This window comes from Arachis hypogaea, chromosome 18 (assembly GCF_003086295.3).
Source record: "Arachis hypogaea cultivar Tifrunner chromosome 18, arahy.Tifrunner.gnm2.J5K5, whole genome shotgun sequence".
In the NCBI taxonomy this organism is placed as follows: Eukaryota; Viridiplantae; Streptophyta; class Magnoliopsida; order Fabales; family Fabaceae; genus Arachis; species Arachis hypogaea.
In genome coordinates this window covers 20,494,622-20,515,513 of record NC_092053.1, presented here as the reverse complement: position 1 = coordinate 20,515,513, position 20,892 = coordinate 20,494,622, and positions in this window count along the sequence as shown.

Genomic DNA, 20,892 nt, shown 5'->3' with positions numbered 1-20,892 from the left:
GCGTTGAACGCCAGTTTGCGTCATCTAAACTTGGCCAAAGTATGGACTATTATATATTTCTGGAAAGCCCTAGATGTCTACTTTCCAAAGCAATTGAAAGCGCGCCATTTCGAGTTCTATAACTCCATAAAATCCACTTTGAGTGTAGGGAGGTCAGAATCCAACAGCATCAGCAGTCCTTCTTCAACCTCTGAATCTGATTTTTGCTCAAGTCCCTCAATTTCAGCCAGAAAATACCTGAATTCACAGAAAAATACACAAACTCATAGTAAAGTCCAGAAATGTGAATTTAACATAAAAACTAATGAAAACATCCCTAAAAGTGACTAGATTCTACTAAAAACATACTAAAAACAATGCCAAAAAGCGTATAAATTATCCGCTCATCAGTTAGCTAGGTTAATCGTCTTCCTGAGGCACAATGAAGACGGTGTTCATCTTCATGGAGTGCTTTGTAAATTGAGTCGAGAGAGAGAGGGGGTAGATTAGGTTAGAGTTATTTGTGAAGGGAGCTCGAGAGAGAGAGAGACGGGGTAGATTAGGTATAAGATTTTTTTCGGCGGAAAATTTTAAATTATAGACAGATTTTTCGTCTGTAATAATTTAATAAAATATAGTATTTTTGTCTATTGAATTACAGACGGATTTTCCGTCTGTAACTATTTTTCACGAAAAAAATTAATTTTTCTGACAGAATTATAGACGGATTTTCTCTTCCGTCTGTAATTTATGCTAATTCATTTTTTTTGTTTTCCGACAAAAAATTCTTCTGAAATTTCGTCTGTATTTCAGTGGGATAAAATCCGTCGGAAATATCCATCTGTAATAATTAGTTTTCTAGTAGTGAATGAAGAAGATATTGAATTAGAAGACAGCTACCAAGAGGAAGATGTTGAAATTGAGGAAGCTTGCAAAAAAGTGGAAGAATTCAAAGAAGAACTCAAGGGAGTGGAGCTTGCAAGACCTCTCCCAAAGCCATCACCATCCAATACAACATTCAAGTGGGTAAAATTCCTATCCTTAACCTTTACGTTCCCACTTGAATATGGGCTACTGGAGACGGATGGTCAACTTAGAGCTCTTTGTGACATTAAGAGTAAGAGGAAGATGGTTAGTGGTAAGAGTTGTCAAGCAAGGGTCAATATGGTTGCATGCTCCAAATTGAAGTGCAAGGATTGGTGTAGAGCTCAATTGAATGGGTCTAGAAGGTTGTTTGGATGTCTCTGTGAGAATTCAGATCGCTTGTCACCCGGTGGGAACAATGGTGATCCACAAGGAGACGAGTATAAAAGTAAGGTTTGGGACCCAGGAATTCATTCCCACAATCAACACTCATGGGGCCTTGTCACTTGTTTCAACTTGCTCTAAGGCGTTATGCGCCTAGTTTGGAATCCCAGTGGCCATTGGTTTTACAAACATTGATGGAGATTCCTGGATCAGTACAAGCACAAGCCACCATGACAAAGAACTCATCACATGTCCAACTTAAGGACTTTAACTAAAAGTGTTAGGTGGGAGACAACCCACTGTGATATGATCATTCCTTTTCATTCTTAACTCTATTTTGTTTTATTTTTATTAGTAGTGATTTTTTTATTTACTTGACTTTTATTTACTGTTTTTCTTTCATTTTACGTGTATTTTGATCATGCAGCTAATTTAAAACAGGAATCGAACACTTAAAAAATTTTTTGTCTATCTTCAATTAACGTGGGAGAGTTAAAAAAAAAAAAAAAAGAAGAGCAACCCATGTCCATTCTCTTTCCTTCTGCTCGTAACCCCTGCACCCATCCCTTCCAATTTTCGTGACCAACTCCCTCCCCAATTCCCATGACCACCCCACCTACCCCCTCATTCATATCCTTCCCTTCCCATACACTGATACACGTAACCCCCCTATATATATATAACTCCCCCCCCCCCTTCTAACACACACATATAATAAAATAATATATATATACTCTTTTTCCCCCTCCCCCCACCATTTTATATATATAAAAATAAATACAATAAATAAATAATTATATATATAAAAAAACAAAAAAAATAAAAAAGTAAAAAAAATTTTAATTTTTATCTTTTTTGTCTTTTTTATTTTTGGTTTTTTTTTAGATTAATATTTATTTTTACTCTTCTGTATGTCTTTTTATGTCCCTCTCTGTTTTCAATTCTTCTTTGTTTGAGGATAAGCAAACTTTTAAGTTTGGTATTGACGCTTTACTTATGGGTTTTCTTTTTATTTTATAGCACTAAAGGGAAGCGAATCATCTTCACGGAGGAACACAACCTGAAGAATAAAACGACCGTGAGGATAACTAAGGTGGTTGAGTTCCTTTCATTCTATATTCTTCCCCGCTTTTACTATGATATGTTCCGGTTTCCTGCTATTTTGCTTTATTTGTTGCATGATCCTTTATTAGTTAAAATCCTAGGTCTAGTGTAGTTTTCTCTTAATTGCTTTAATTCTGAAAGATGCCTCATGTATTGCCCACTGAGCTTGAAATCAAAAAGAAAGAAGAACAGATGTAGTGCATGAGAATTTGAGTTTAATTTTTAGAGTAGTCTCATTTATTCAAATGTGGTGGTATTTTATGTGACTCGGAATGCATGACATAAACAGTGCATATCTTTTGATAGTGAAATTTATGAATGTTAAAATTGTTGGCTCTTGAAAGAATGATGAAAAAAGAGAAATGTTATTGATAATCTGAAAAAAAAATTTGATTCTTGAAGCAAGAAAAAGTAGTGAAAACACAAAGCTTGCGGAAAAAGAAAAGAGAGAGAAAAAGCAAGCAGAAAAAGCCAATAACCCTTTAAACTAAAAGGAAAAGGGTAAAAAGGATCCAAGGCTTTGAGCATTAATGGATAGGAGGGCCCAAAGGAATAAAATCCTGGCCTAAGCGGCTCAATCAAGCTATCCTTAACCATGTGCTTGTGGCGTGAAGGTGTCAAGTGAAAAGCTTGAGACTGAAGGGTTAAAGTCGTGGTCCAAAGCAAAAAGAGTGTGCTTAAGAACTTTGGGTACCTCTAACTGGGGACTCTAGCAAAGCTGAGTCACAATCTGAAAAGGTTCACCCAGTTATGTGTCTGTGGCATTTATGTATCCGGTGGTAATACTGGAAAACAAAATGCTTAGGGTCACGGCCAAGACTCATAAAGTAGCTGTGTTCAAGAATCAACATACTGAACTAGGAGAATCAATAACACTATCTGAATTCTGAGTTCCTATGGATGCCAATCATTCCGAACTTCAAAAGATAAAGTGAGATGCCAAAACTATTCAGGATTGCAGTTGTAAACCTAACTATAAGAAGAGACATGAGCTTAATCAAACTCTCATTCTCATGCAAATTCACATCCTAAGGTTATATTAGTTTTGGTTTCTTGAGGACAAGCAACAGTTCATGTTTGGTGTTGTGATACGTGAGCATCTTTCCTATCTTTTCTTAGTGAATTTGCATCTAAATTATTGAGTTTAATAAAGAATTAATTATCTTTTAGCCAATATAGATGCTACTTTGAATCTTGTGCAATTCTGTTTATTTTAGGTAGCATTCAGCTGGATTTGATGGAGTTTCTGTAGAAGAAGAGATGAAGGCGAATGATGCTGTCAACCCTGACCTCTCTGCACTCAAACCTAAATAACTCGAGTTATAGAGGTCCAATGTACGTGATTTCAGTGGCGTTGGAAAGCTAACTTCCAGAGCTTTCCAACGATATATAATAGTCCATGCTTCTTCTCCGAACTCGCTACCAAGGCTGCGCCTAACTTGAGATTTCTCAAGTTAGGCGCAAGACACAACAACAATACGCGAGATTGGTCCTGCCCACTTCAAGTTAGGCGCACTAAAGCCCAAGTTAGGCGCAGCTTCACTCAACTAAACTCCAATTCATGCTGCCAAGCCCAAGTTAGGCGTGGATCCTAGTGAAGCCAAGTGGTCCCCATCCATCAATTGAAGATTTGCTGATTGCTATAATTAATTCTAATTTAAATTCAAATTTTAAAAATAGGAAAAGATATTATTTTAGTTTTAAAGATAGATTTAAAATTAATTAGGATTAGTTATAAAAGGGAGAAACTTTCCTTCCCTAGTGGATTCAGATCCATCATATTGGAACTCAGTACATTTTACCTGAATCCTTATTTTCTCTTTTCCATGAGCAACTAAACCTCCATTATTAAGGTTAGGAGCTCTATCTATTGTATGGATTGATTTTATTGTTTTCCTATTTTAATTCATATCTTGATTTATATTTAAGAATTGTTTTCGTTCTTTATTTTATGAATATGGGTGGAACGGAAGTATGACCCTCTTTCTATTTGAGTTCTTGTATAACTTGGAAAAGCTCTTTACTTGAACAACAGCTTGAAAACAAATTCTCCTAAATTTTAATTATCTGGATTTAATAGGATACGTGACATATAATTCTTTTATTTTTGGGTAATTAGAGTTTTTGTGGCATATAAACTGGAATTTGATCATCACCCTCTAATTGGAATTAATTGACTAAAGAATTGGCTGTTGATGAATTTTAGAGGAGACTAGGAAGGTCTAAGGAATTAGGGTCTAGTCACATGTAGTTTGCCATGAATTAAATCTTGCATGATTAAAATAGTTAATAAGAAAAGTCAATCCGGAAAATAGATAACTCTGAAGCCTTAACTATCTTCTCCATATTTTTTCCAAAGTATTTACTTGCCTTTATTCAATATTCTTTATATTGTTTAATGTCTTTTATATTGCATCTCAATACTATTTTTTGTTTGTCTAACTAACCCTATCAAACACTATTGTTGCTTAATCCATCAATCCTCGTGGGATCGACCCTTACTCACGTAAGGTATTACTTGGTACGACCCAGTGCACTTGCCAGTTAGTCTGTGGTTAGAAATTCCGCACCACTCAACACCTTCCAAACAGATTTTCCAGCACCAAAAACCCAATCCAAGTTTCTAGGACCTCAATTAAGCTCCAATATCACAAGTTTTGACCTCCAATTGATTTCCTTACCAACAACATTCAATATAAACCACATATATCACTATAATTAATCTCTAAACTCAAAATCTCAATAATTTCACAAGAGGGTTAGGGTTTTTACCTTGCCCATAGCTCAAGGGAGCCACATTCAACAAAATTCACAAGCTAATTTGAACCTAAACACCGAAATCAAACAATTTTTAACATAATTACTCATAAAATTCAAATTTTAGGGAGAAGGAGACTGAAACACAGAAGTGGCTTTCTTACCTCATCATTGACTGGGCTTTGTAGAGATCGACACTGCGGTCGCGTGGCCGCAAACGGTACATCAATCGGAGCTCCAAATTGAAAGATATGTCCAATTGAATGAAGAACAAGGGTTTGCTAATTGTGTTCTTCCCCTCCTCAAGTTTCCAACGTGAAACATAATGAGGAAAGAAAGAAGGATGTTGCCTTTCACTTAATCAAGGGTGGGTTGGGCCTTGGGCCCAATACAAGTCCGGTTCGTCCGGTTCGATTCATTCAAGAATTTATAGGTTATGGACGCACCACGCTTTCACTGCTCCTAATGATCTTTGTATTATGGGCAATTAGGGTATAAAATTCTCTAATCAATGGGCATTCTTTCAATATTTTTGGATATTTTTCCTTCTCTTCCTTCTTTCCTTTCACTTTCTCGTTGATGGCAGAGAGAAAACCAAAACCTGTTATTTTTCAGAGGTTTTTCTTTTCTTGCTTGTCACGTATCTCTTTTGAACATCGTAACATTTATATTTCCGTTCTGAAGAGAGAGGGGAGATATATCTTTTATTTTTATTATTTAAAACTTTCACTAATTCTATTTCTTTTATTAAGTAACAGTCATTATATTTAACTCACTATAATTAGAATTAGTTTCATTAATTACATGGACGACATTATTATTTTAATAAAATAACTTACAACCCTGTCATGCTCTATTGTCATTCCTATATGTTCCAACTAGAGTGTACATGACCTGGTCCGGTCCAGATCCAAGCACTTTGAGGACTAAGTTGGTGTGATTTTACCGAATTTAGGACCGGGTAAGGGTATCAAAAATAGAACCGGTCATTATTTAGAGTCGGATCCGGATCCAGATCCGGATCATGGCGAACCCGACTTCACCCGACCCCATATACACCCTAAGGGGACTAAAAAAAGTATATATATTTTAAATTAATTCCAATATTATGTTATATTAATTATAAACTTATTGTTTTATTTTTTATTACACTTGTTGAATTAGAAAATAGATCAAAGAAGCATGAAATTTGAATTTATAGACAAATTCAAGGTTAAATATGAATATCAACTTCTCAGTAATAAGTATATATTTTTTTTCTTTATAAATAAGTGCATCATAATTTTTTGACATAAAATTTATCAAGACCTGGTTTTAGTATGATCCAAAAGTAGTGTAATCTCACCAAATTTAAAGCTGAATAAGAGTCTCAAAAATAGATTCGGTCATTATTTCGGGCCGAATCCAGGTTAATACGAGCCCAATTTCATCATATCCATGTATACCACTAGTTCCAGCTACTTTGGATTTTAACTAATTAACTTATTGTATGGAATAGGATTTTTTTCTAAGTTAAAATAAAAAAATCTTTAAATCCAGAAAAAATTTATTCTATCTTTAATTGTCAGAATCCATTTTTTTTGTTTAGGATGGAGAAGTTTGTCCAACTCTCGACAATTTTTACCATATTCGTTCAATTAAATACATATTATAAATAAAAAAATGATACCATAAAAATATTATTTACTTCTATCGAATATCTATAACAATTTTTTTTTATTTTTTACGTGTGTTATTGACTATTGGCATATACTATAAAATTCTTTAAACTGTACTCTTAATATTTTTTTTTATTATGTTCATCCTTATTCAACTAAACCATGGTTAAGAATACGGTTTAAAGAATTTTATATAATATATACCAATGGTCAATAACATATATATATATATATATATATATATATATATATATATATATATATATATATATATATATATATATATGTAGAAAGTGAGACAAATTATTATATATATTCGATAGAGGTAAATGATATTTTTATTTACAAAAGATATCATCTTTTTATTTATAATATATATTTAATTGGAGAATATAATAAAATTTGCTGACAGATTAGACGAACTTCACGTATTATGTGAAATTCGTCAAGATTGGGCAAACTTCTCCTAAACAAAAAGAAAACTCTAAAAATTAAAAATATAATAATTTTTTTTCAAATAATTTTTTTTTATTTTAGTTTAGCAAAAATCCTATGGAATAGTTAGTTAGTTACACAAATATATATATTATGTGTGATCACGGATTAATTTTTGCTCTTGTAACACTATTTATTAAGTCTCTCTCTTGCTTAAGACATATTTATGACAGTATAGAGAATTTTTATCTATCTATTTAAACTTTTGGAATAAACGATTTTATAATATTATTTAAAATTTTATTATTAACTTAATTATTGTATTACTTTTATACAAAAATTTTTATGGTTCTAAAAATTCAACTAAACCATTTCGACTCAGACTATCTGGGTGAATCGGTTCGACAAACAACAAAGCTTAGTCTAGTTCAAATAATCAAAATTGGATCGGAAGATCGGTGAATAAAACTGACTTAAAATTCGAACAGTTTCTGAGGCGAAAAAATTAGAAAGACATAGTTTGGCCAAGATGTCCACTGCTAGCCAGCTATTTTCATCTGTGATCTATTCTTTGGCCTCACTTGCTCCCTTTTTTGGAACTAGCAAGCTGCTTTTCTACTCACAGCTCCCTCTTTGCTTTTGTCTTTCTGTTTTGACTCTTCTATCGACTCAGCCTCTCCATTATGCCCACGATAGACGATAAAGACAATGGGTGTATACATGCTGAAGGTTGAAGACATGCAACACTTGCAACTTGAAGAACGGTGTGCAACTTGAAGAATGAGATGGAGGAAAATATTGATTTTTTTGTTGTGTGTCGGGGCTTAAACCCAAGAGAACAAGACTAAGAGGCTAAGAGCTATCAACTAGGCGGGGTACATTGGCTCCCATTACATCATCATAGAAACAACTACTTTTGGTGGTTGATCTATGAAATGGAATCCCATGGGCATATGGCAACCCTTTTTCGCCAGCCAATATGCGCTTCGATTGGCCTCTCGATAAACATGCTGGAACTTTAATTCCCATGGCTTGTTAACCCTTTGAAATATTTGTTGCAACTGAGGATGGTGAAAGCATTGGTGGAAATTATTGATTTTTTTTTTTTTGGACGTGTGGAAATTATTGATTTAATGTGGCTATTAAAGCAATTTTATTGGACTAGGCCCAAGTTATTAGTAGCTATATTCTTTTTATGAGCAAAGTACTAAAACTATCCATGAAAAATTATAATGGTGACAAATCTGATTATAAAAGAATTAAAACTAATTTGTAACCATGAAAAATGAAATTTGACTTTTAAAATACTCAAATCCTAAAAGACTAATAAAAATTTTTAAATTGTCTTTCTACTCTAATCTAATAACTCTCAAATTCTAACCAATCACATTTCCATTCTTTAATCCTCTTCACCTTCTTCCACAATGGAAGCCACCTCCTTCGTATGCTAAAAATCAAAACAATATCAAAAAGAATGAAAGTTGGCGGTGTAGTAGGGTTCTAAAGAGAGAGAATGGCGTCGCCCACGAAGATGTAGGAGCAAGTATGAATCTTGACACTGCCAAAACACCAAAAATTCGGTAATCATTCCATTGTATGGCTCTTCCTCCAGCAGCTTCTATCCTTTCCCATTCATCTTCTCTATCATGCTATAAATAATAGAGAAAATTTCACTCCCTTTCCCTTTCCTGTGAGATGCTAAAATGACACTCCCCTCCCCTCCTCTTCATTCTCCTCTATTTTATAAATATACATTTTCCTCCATTCTAACTTTTAAAAAATATCATCTTTAATCCATTTTAAATTTTTTGTGTTAACTAATATTAACTTTATCCATTTTATAAGAAAAAATAAATTATTTTTTTTAAAAATACTCATTAGCAAAAATTTTATTTTTTATCATTAAATTTTGCTTACCAAAATGCCCTTTAATAATTTTTTATTGATTAAATTATATTTTTACTAAAATATTTTTAAAAAGTTAATAATTAAATTATTTTTTTCTAAAATACCTATCCTTCAATAATTTTTTAATTATTAAATTATGATTTTACTAAAATTTTTGTTAACAATTATTTTTATATTTTACTATTAATTTTTTATATTAATATATATTATTTTAACATTAAATAAAAAAATCTTACCACTGTTAATATGTATAACAATTAATATATATTGATATTAAAAAATAATCTTACTAAAATTTTTTATTTAATGTTAAAATAATATATATAGATATCAAAAAATTAATAGTAAAATATAAAAAAATTGTTAACGAAAATTTTGGTAAAATTATAATTTAATAATTAAAAAATTATTGAAGGATATTTTAAAAAAAATAATATAATTATTAAATTTTTTTAAAAATACAGTTTAATCAATAAAATAATAATTTATTAAAGAGTATTTTGGTAAACAAATTTAGTGATAAAAAATAAAAATTTTACTAATGCGTATCTTTCTTAAAAAATGGATAAAGTTAATATTAATTAACACAAAAAATTTACCAACAAAGAGTGACAAAAAAAAAAAGCACCCAACAAAGAATTCTAACAAAACGAATCGTATAAATAGAAAGAGATTCCTTACTTTGTGGTTAGTAGACAAAGGCATGGCTTCTTTTTCGTGACATAAAACTGCACTTGAATCACCACAATTTGTGACTATAATGTGGGTTTGAGTTAGAATAGCAACCACTGCATAGAGCTTGTAGTTTTAGGAGTAAAAGATTCAATACTACCTTCAGGTCCATCACGATTGCTTTCACTATCCGGTGTCCCGATTCGTCCAACTGCATCATCTACTTTATGAAAACAATTAGAGAATGCTTTCTTCCAATGGTCTTACCACTTCTCCCTCGCATTGTTGTCTAACAAACTATAATTTGCAGCTTCTATCTCTTCGGTGGCCACAACTCTACCTGGAACGACAAGTTCCTCGCCAGTGACACCTCTGGAATCTCCGTCGCCATCTACGCCGTCGACACCTTCTGCGACCACCTCATCGGCACAGTCAAGTGTTGATCCTCTCCTCTCCCGTCGACCCCAACACTACCAGAACACTCTGCTTCAGCGCCGTCCAGATTCGCCAGCCGTTGGGGAGGTTCCACGGCGTCATGAGCATCGATACCATGATTATGGAAGCCTCTAACTTCCCAGCGTTGCACAAGATCTCGGAGATAGAGTACCGTGACCTAATGGGAATGAAGATAAAGCATCATCGGAGGAAGAGCATTGAAGGAGTGTGGTAATCAAAGAGATATTGGAAAATTAGGATAGAAGGGAAATTTAGGAATTTTTATTAGTTTTTTGGGTTTGGCTAATTTTGTCTGATCTCATCTTTTATAGTTATAAGTTAGTTTTAATTCTTTTATGATCAGATATGTCAGTGTCATAATCTTTCATGGTTAATTTTGGTACTTTGCTCTTTATTTTATTAAACAATTTGTTATCAACCAATTAGCCAACGACAGATACTTAATTAGAACTCAAAAAAAGAATATATAAAAATACCATAGACAAAAAAAAAGAGAAAACAATTTGTTACCTATAATTTATTAAACAAAAATTAGAATATATTAATTTAAACACCAAAAAGGACATGTATATATTAATTACACAAAAATATAACTTTAAATAATAAAAATATTAATAATGATATAATATTATATTATCGATTGTTATGTATTCTTCAAAAAATTCTATTATTATTATTTGTAATAACATTAATATTAACTGATAAATATTATTTTTATTATTCTTTGTTTATTCCACAATATATAATGTGTAATACAATAATTTTGTATATATTAAAATATTAAATATGTTATTTATTTTAATATAATTTGGTTAAACTCCAGTTAAATAAATTGGATCTTTAAATTTTGGAATCGGTAGTTTTAACGGTTTAATATCCACTTATCCAGTTTTATTTTCAAAACCTTATTTTCATTCGATGATGATGAGATTTTGTTTGATGTTATATTTTTAAGATTTATATATTAAAATATATTTATATATTTATATGTTTATTTATAATTTTATATATTGTTATATTTTTTATTTCGGTTGAATTACGATTGAATTTATTGAATTTCTAAACTAATGAACCAATAACTAGAATATTCTATTTGATGATGACTGTTCAATTTTTGAAATCTTGAAACATTACAAGAAAAAGTAATATTTGTAAAAAAAATAATTGTTACAAAAAATTTGAATTTTGAAACGAAAAAAAATTTATAATAATAAAAAATGGTTGTTACAGTATGTCCTGTTATAAAAATTTTTTATAACAAAAAATAAAACTGTTACAATATAAAATAATATTTTATAATAAATTTTTTTAATACAAAAACCAAAATTTATTACAAAAGTGATAATAATTTTTTACTTTTAAAATATTTTTTGTAACAATATATTTTTTCTATCATAAAAATTTGTTACAAATATAACATGATTTTATAACTTTTTTTCTAATTACAAAGACAACATTTATTTTGAAATATTTTTTTTAATATAAATTATATATATATAATTTATCAAATTATTTTTTTAATTAATTGATATATTAACTAATTTACTAAGCAAGCCAACATTTATATAATATGTAATAACAAATAATTTTAACTAAGATTATTTTAAAACAAAATAACATTAGTGTCTACATTGATTAGTTCCGGAAGTTATATTTCTTCCACAAATTTAACAAAAAGTTAAAAATCTAATAGAAATTAGTGTCTCTATGAATTAAAATATTTTTGAGTCCTTTAGGTAGCATGTTGTCACCATTTTAGCACTCCTATAAATAGAAAAAACTAAAACAAAAATTAAAAACAAAATATAACACTAATTACAATTTTTTTTCCATTCACTTTTATTCAAAATTTTTAAAAAAATTTTAGCAAAATCTCCCCTAAAACTTGAATATTTTCACCATCTACAGTTCCATAAAAAACAATCAATTTACTTATTTCTCAATTATTATATAACCTGAATAACAAGTTCTATTAAAAAATACAAAAAAAAAAAGATAAAATAAGAGATAATAGAATTGAATAATTACATTAACCTGTAGAATAGAAAAAAAATTTATAATACTTTCGTGATTTGAATTTAATTTTCTTTTTCCAAAAAAAAAAAAAAAAAGACACTTCCTTTAGCACATTACTTTTAGAATTTAATAAGCACACACTATATACATTATACGCACCAACTACCATATATCTTCAAACCGTAACCAAATCCTTTAAATATTCAAAAATTAATATTTTAAATATTCAATTATCCACCACCATATATTCTCAAACCATAACTATTAACTTCAAACATTCAATTCCATTTTTTTTTTGCCACTGTACATTATAAATCTTTATCTTATTATTCATTATATATATATATATATATATATATATATATATATATATATATATATATATATCTATACCAATATATAAAGGCAATACTAGAGTTTGGTGTCCAATTTTTATAGACACCATTTGCCCTCAAATAATTTATTTTACAAATCAAATTTATGGATAAAATAGTAATAATACATTTTTGTTTATAATTAAAAAAAAATCATTAACCCATTAAATAACTGCTGCAATCGTGAGGAAAATAAATAACTGCTCCACTTACAAATATTCCTCACTGTTGTCGATCCTTTTTTCTGCATCTTGCTGCTATCTTTTGGTTCTGACATGTATTTACTAGGAAAGGGACACCTGCAAATCATCGTGAGAGAATTTGACAAGAAAGTTGATACAATTTCTATGCCAATTCCATTGCCAAACACAGGTACCTTTTGAAAAATAATAATAGACGTTATGAGTACTAATTTTTAATTTTAAAAAAAAATCAAAGGACAAGTACTCTTTATCTTATTCCATTTTTACATCTAAAGTTTGTATTTTTTTTTGTATAATTATAGATCGAGCACTACTACTCAAATATATTTTATAGTATTAAAATTTATCTATAAATATATTCTATATTTATTAAAATTTATCAATATTTTTTTTGCATTGTTTGATACGTATTATCAAAGTCTATGTTTATTAATTGATACGTATTATTAAAGTCTATGTTTATAATTTTCTAAACTATTAATTATGTAGAGTATTAAATTTGACATTTATTTATAAAGAGTACTAAAATTGACATTTACTAATTTTTTAAATTATTGTAAAAAAATTAATTAATTTAATATTATTCATCTGTCATATGATTGGCATATAAAAGATGTAAAAAAATTTATATTTACCAATGGTAGAATGAAAAATCTCTACGTATATTTTGTTAATTTTTTTCTTTATTTTTAATATGTTCTATATTAAAAAATATTATTTTTTATTAATTATTAGATTCACATATAACACAATAAATATAATAAATATAGTGAGATACAATAAATATAGTAAGATACAAACTTTGTTAATTGATTTTTTAAATAATCTGGCAACTTAAGATAAGAACTTTGTTAATTGATTTTGTTAACCTCTTTCTTATTTTTAATCTATTTTACATTGGATAATATTATTTTTATTAATTATTAGATTGACATATAACATTTAAATGTGTTAAGATAAGAACTGTGTTATATATTTTTTGTTATTTCAACTTTCATGATTATTTCGTTCTCTATATTTTTCTATGTCATAGACCAAGTAAGTTTTAATTTATTATTTTTCTTATATATATATATATTCTATTTTAAAAATTATTTTATTTTTTTAGGTTTTCTAATATGTTTTATTGTATTTTTCTTTTACTTTAAAGATTTTTTGGTCTGAAAATCTTCTGTTAAACGATTCTAATCACATGATCAAGGAAGAAGTTCAAGATAATAAGTTTGAATTTTGGTAATTTATTGAGTCTAATTGAAATAAACACATTGAAATATAATAAACAGAATCGTTAATGCAACATTTATTAATGAATAATTACTAAAAAAATATTATCTATACCAATGTATAATAATTGTGGTATCCAATTTTTCTTCTTATTTTATCTCTGTTTTCTTTTTATTAAAAATTGGCTTTATCATATGACAGGACTTAAAATTTAAAAACATACTCAATTCTTTTTATTTTATTTTATTTTTTTCAAAAACTGGCTTTAACCCACGACAGATTTAAAACTGATTCACTTTCAACCACGACAGAATTTAAAGTTGATTAACTTTCAATAAAAAAAACTATTAATACGTACTCAATTTAAATATCGATTCACTTTCGATAACAAAAACTTCTGCGCCTTCAATCGTACTTTACTCAAGAGAGTTAGAGTTAAATATCTGTTTCACTTTCAATCATGCTCTTGCAACCTTATGTTCTGACAAATATAATTGGAAAATTCAACGAATCAGCAATCATATTATATCAACTAATATAATTCCTATTCCAAATCCATTGTCAAGTACATAATTAACTACAATTAGACAAATGATAAGAGCCAACCATCATCATCGTCATCATCATTTTGTTTCAGGTAACATAAAACTTAACATGTCTTATGATAATTTAATTTTTTTCGACTATAAATTCAATTTTTGCTTAAAATCTGTATTCTACTCTTTGAAAAATCTAGAATTGAAAGCGCATGATAATGAAATTGATCCAAATAACAGACGTCATAGTAACATAATTGGTTGGTATTCTATAACAAAATTAATTAAATTAATATACACTATTTATATATTTCTGATGCTTATTATTTAACTTAAAAAAAATTACATATATAACAGAGTACTCCTTAATAAAAAATACAAAAAGTTACTAGAATTTGGTGTCCAATTTTGTTTAGACTTCGTATATCCTTACATAATTTATTTCATAAAATAAATTTAGTGGACAAAATAATAATTTTTTAATATTTCATCTTTATCATATAGTATATAAATAATTAAAAAATTAAAATAAACAATGTATTCATAAAACTAATAATAACAAATAGAATAAAGAGAAAAAATATTAACATATCGCTTATTTTTTTGCCATGTGTATTTTTAAATTTGAGTGATTAAATATATTTTACAAAGTAATAACTATAAAATGAAAATAAATTTTTTGCTCTAAATTATTAAAAGAAGTATTGAGTACTCTTTAACTAAAACTTTTATTATAAATTTATTACAAAAAAATATATTTATGTTTTAAATTAATGTAGATGCTTGAGATAAAATATTAAAAATAAAAAAAAAGATGCATTTGCATTCTCATATTAAAAAAATAAATAAAGTCATTTTAAATACAAAAATACTACATTATAAGATAATTATAAAAAGTTGTCAAACATAATAATTTTATTATCAAAATAATATTTATATATTGTGTTAAATTAATGTAACATAATAATTTTTAATATACTTTAATTTAATTTTTTTAGTTTTTATTTTAATTTATATATTTTCATATTTTAAAATTTTGATAATAATATATATTTTTTATAATTTTAAAATAAAATCAGGAGAATTCTGACTTAAATACAAACATAATGATAGAAGAAGAATACAAGAATATTGATATTTCATCTCATGTATTTAAATACATGGCATAAATAAAAATTAATCCGTCTTATTATAAAATTATTTTTCATTTAAAAATTTAACAAATACCAAAATTTGATCACGGTAAAATGAGTCATAATTTTATAAAAAATCTAAATATTATATTAAATATTACAAACAGTGATTGGATAAATAATTTTCAAATTCTAAAATTAAAAACATAGATAACGCTCTACATATTTATATGAGTTACTGAATCAATTTTTATTGAATAACTATCTTAAATATCAATTATAAAAAAATGCTACTATATCAGCCAATAATAATAATAATCATGAGACACGTAACATTATTTATTATTAAAAATATATTAATTTAATAATATTAAATATGTAATAAATTTCTAATGTGAAATATTAAAATATAAACACAAAAAATAAAGATAAATTAGAGTATAACAAATAAACTTTTTTTAAAAAATATTTCTGCAATCTTAACGGACAAAATACTCATCATATTGTTAATTTATCATAATAAATTTAAAAAATAAATTTAAAAATGTCACAAATTAATGGACGATATTCAAATTTTGAAAAAAATCAATGAAAAAATATAATAGAAGAATATTATTTTTAAAATATTCTCTGTTTCAGAATAAAATTAAACAAATTTAAAATAATTAAAATCACCTTTATACGCGACATAAAAGTTAACTTTAATCATGATAACTAATTTTAATCTTATGAATTCAAATTATGCTTATTATCTGTATTGCTCTTTAAAAATATAGGTCTGGAATCACATTATAATGAAGTTGTTCAAGTAAAAGATGTGGTGATGTCCTAACTGGTTAGTACCCTATATATTCAAAACATATAATAACGTCGTTTTAAGTCATTTTGCCTATATATTAAATCTTAATATAGAAGATTAACAAAATTAATTAACTTAATTTACGCGATTTGATTTGATTTCTGAGAACTAATTTTTAATTCTTTTAAGATAATCTACAACATATTAAGTTTATATTTTTTTTTGTATTAGTGTAGGTCGAGACATACACCACTGCTACTAATTCAATGCCTCAATCAATCTCTTATAATGAACCAGTTACAAATAATACTAAAAGCCATGCAAATATGAAGTTAGTACTCACTTACTCTACTTATATTTTTAATATTTTATCTTCATCGCATAATATTCATTTAAAATATTTTTTGTATTGAATAAATTAAGAAGTTTGATATTGTGCACTATTATATAAAATGCCTAATGTTAAACAAAATTATGAATTCTATAATAAAAAATAAAACAAATAATTAACAAATACTATAAATTTTAAATAGGCAATACATTCGTAAGACTAATAATAACAATAACTTTGTAATAAAATTTTGGTAACAACATATATCTTTTAAAATTAAATAGTAAAATTAGAAAAGATCTACCTTAAACACAAAATAACAACTATTGTAAAATAGTACAAAAATATGTCTTATTTTATCTCATGTATTTATTAATGTATTGTATAAATTATATAGATCCTTTTTATTATAGAATCTTTACCTAATTAAAAATTTAATAGATAGTAAAATTTGGTCATGGCAAAATGTGTTCTAATTTTTTAAAAAATATCAAAATACTATATTAAATATTATAAGTCAATAGGTAACTAAACTAAAAATCGTCAAATTAAAAATATAGATAACATTGTATATATTTTTATGAGTTATCGGACAAATTTTTATTGAATAACTAATTTAAGTACAAACTAAAAAAATGCTACTACAAACATTATTTAATGGCAATAACCGTAATACACATAACATTATTTAGTGATGAAAAATAAATCTTAATTAAATTACAGTAACTAAATAATAAGTCCTTGATGATAAAAAAATTATCAAATTAAAATTTAATAATGTATGGAATATAACATAAACACCCAAAAAAAAAAAAACAAAATAAAGTACAATGAATAAACTAATTTTTAAAAATATTTTCGCAATTTTAGCGGACAAAAACTTCATCATATCGTTATTTTGTCATAACAAATTTAAAAAATTAAATTAAAAATATTATAAATTAATAGACGACATTCAAAACTTTTAAAGAAATACAATAGAAGCATTATCATTCTGAAAATACTTTTTGTATATTTTAGAATAATTGAGAATAAAAATTTACTCTATCGAATATTTCACCTCATATATTACCTAGAACTTTAACTATGACGATTTTATATTATCTCTTTATTGTGTGGTTTTATAATTTAACATTTTAAAGTGTTTTACAGTAATTTTAATTTCAACAAAATATGATATAAATAAGATCACGTCAATATTAAAATAAAAAAATATTTATCTAATAAATTTGAAAAGTAAATAATATATTAACAGAAAAATAAAATTAATTTCTTAAAAACAATAGAAAAGCGGCTGAACAGGCACGTTAGTGCCTGTTGAGCCGCTAGTATATATTATACAAATTAAAGAATATATACAAAAACTTTCTGCTATTAATCTTCTAATTTTGGAAATATATTTTGAAACTATTTGATTGCAATTCTTTGGTTTTAAAGAGACAATGACCTTAACAAGTCTAGCAAAAAATCAATAATTATATAGTTAGTGAACTAAAAATTTTTTTGGTCTATAACATCCAAAAATTAACAAAATCAATTTACATTGAATAGCTTCAGCCAAAAAAGAATTAATATTTTTCTATTTAAATCAATGACCAAAATAGAGCAGTAATCAAAACAGAAAATGAGATTTTAGCCAGAGAATCAGTAATTAAAATAGAAAATGCACTTCCAGTCAGAGAACAAAAGACCAAAACAGGCGACATTATATCAAATCAATATTCAAATCAAAACAAAAACCAAATCAATTAAAATCACAGAATAAGAGACACTTGAGTTACCTAATTAGAGATTGGGTCACAATGAAGAGGCAGAAAATCAGTAACAAGGCGCGATTCAAAAGTAGCGACGTTCAGAGGGGCAGACGACGGCGTGACAGCAAAACAAATTGAATCCATTCAAAAGAAGCAAATTGAACCCATCAACTCAAAATCATAGAATCAGAGTTATTAACAAATTGAATAATAGAATCAACTCAAAACAAGCAAAAATAAATTAAACTCAACAGCTCAAAATCATAGAATCAAAATTATTAATAAATTAAATCACAAAATCAACTCAAAACAAGCAACTCAAAATAACAAAATCAGTAAACAAACCCAATAGCTCAGAATCACAAAATTAATATTATTAATAAAATTTCAAAACAAGCAAAATAAATACAGAAAATCACAAATTAACAAAATCAGTAAACAAATCCAGCAACTCAGAATCACAGAAAATCAAATCCTAGCTATTTCATAATTATAAAACCTATATGTCTAATTGCTTCAGATACATAGAAGGAGAGAAAAACAAACCTGAAGTCAACTGGATGGGGAGGAGAAAGAGGATTGGAAGAGGGGAAATCAATGGATGCTGCAGCGTCAGCAGCGATGCTCTCCAGTAGATGACGAGCAACGAAGAGATGACAGAGTAGTGGGATGCGTCGGCAGAGAGGGGAGAATGGACGCGGCGACAGTGATGAGAATAGATGCAATCACACAGACGCGGAAATGGAGAGGGGAAGGAGGCCACGCTTGAAGAGAGAGAACGACGCGGTGAAGCTGTGAGGGTGACGGCGCGGTAACGGTAAGCACTGAACAAGAGGAGTGGCCGGTGGCGAGTGGCGACTGGCGAGGGGTATGGACGTATGGTGCTATGGCTGTGACTGTGGACACAACTATGGGAGTTTTGAACTTTTAGAACTAGAGAGTTAGGGCTTGGGAACAGCGTAGTAACTAAGTGGAGTAGTAAGAGAAAAGGAAAGACATTCAATAAGGTAGGGTTATGGTTTTCAATAGGTGAAGTTACTAAAAATTTCCTATATTAGAAATAAATTAAGCGTATTTAAGTAAATTCAAGAATTCGGAGAATTATCGGGGATGGGGCAGAGATCCCTACTCGGGTCCCCGCACCTATCTCGGAGGGGCTTCTCCCCATTCTAATCCCCACGGAAATAATTTTCCGCTTTCGGGTCCCTATTCGGTGCAGTCCTCGTGGAGATCTCTACGTTTCGGAAAATTTTAGCACCCCTAGGTGAAGGGCTGAGTGTGTGTGTATAAATTAGAGGAAAAAGGTGAGGGTTAGAGTTAGGATTTGGAGAGTTGGTGTAAATTAGGTTTCTATTTGAAAATTTTAATAAAATTAGGGTATAAAATAGGTATTTTTAATAAAATTATGAGTAATCAAATTATTAAAGTTTTAAATTTTAAATAAAAAATATCCAAATATTTATGAAAATGATATGAGTTCTAATTGATTTTAAAATCAAAATCTTGAGATTTAATTATTTTTTGATAAATAATTTTTTTGAAAATAAAACCATGAATAACTATAATAAATCACAAATAATTTGTTATTTATTTTTTAACAATCGGAGTCTTACAGGTTTAATGGTGAGTGTTGTGTTATGGTAGGTTCTGTTTTCTGCAATGAGATGGTGGAGCCGTGGAGGTAGTGAGAGTGGATGAGGACGACAAACATCAAAATTAAAGAGTGAAAGTGAGGGTTAGAATTAGAGTTTTTACTTTTTACATTTGTTTTTATTTTTCAATTTTAACTATTTTTATTCATGTTTAACAATTAATTTTTTTTAATTTAAAAAATTAATTTTTAGTCAACATTTAAGATTTGATTATTAGTAAAAATTATATATTAATTTTATAAAAAATATAAAATAATATATACTATTTTTAAAAATTAATCATTTAATCTTTAATTTTTTTATAAAAAATAATTAATTAATACAAATAATATTTTAAAAAATTAAATTTTTGAAACAAAATAAAATTATCTTAAAGATTTTAATATTTTAAAATATTTTTTTAGTTACAAAAATTCTTGTATTTTATGACAAATAAATAACTTGCAATTGTTACAAATAATATTAAATTTTATGACAAATTAATTTTTTGTTACAAAACAATTGAATTTTTTGAAACAAATGGATATTTTGTTACAAAATATTTTAAATTTTTGCAATAACTTCATTTTTTTGTTATAAAATATTATAAATTTTGCAATATAACACAGGTTTGTTACAAAAGCCAACATAATTTATAACAAAAAATCAAGTCG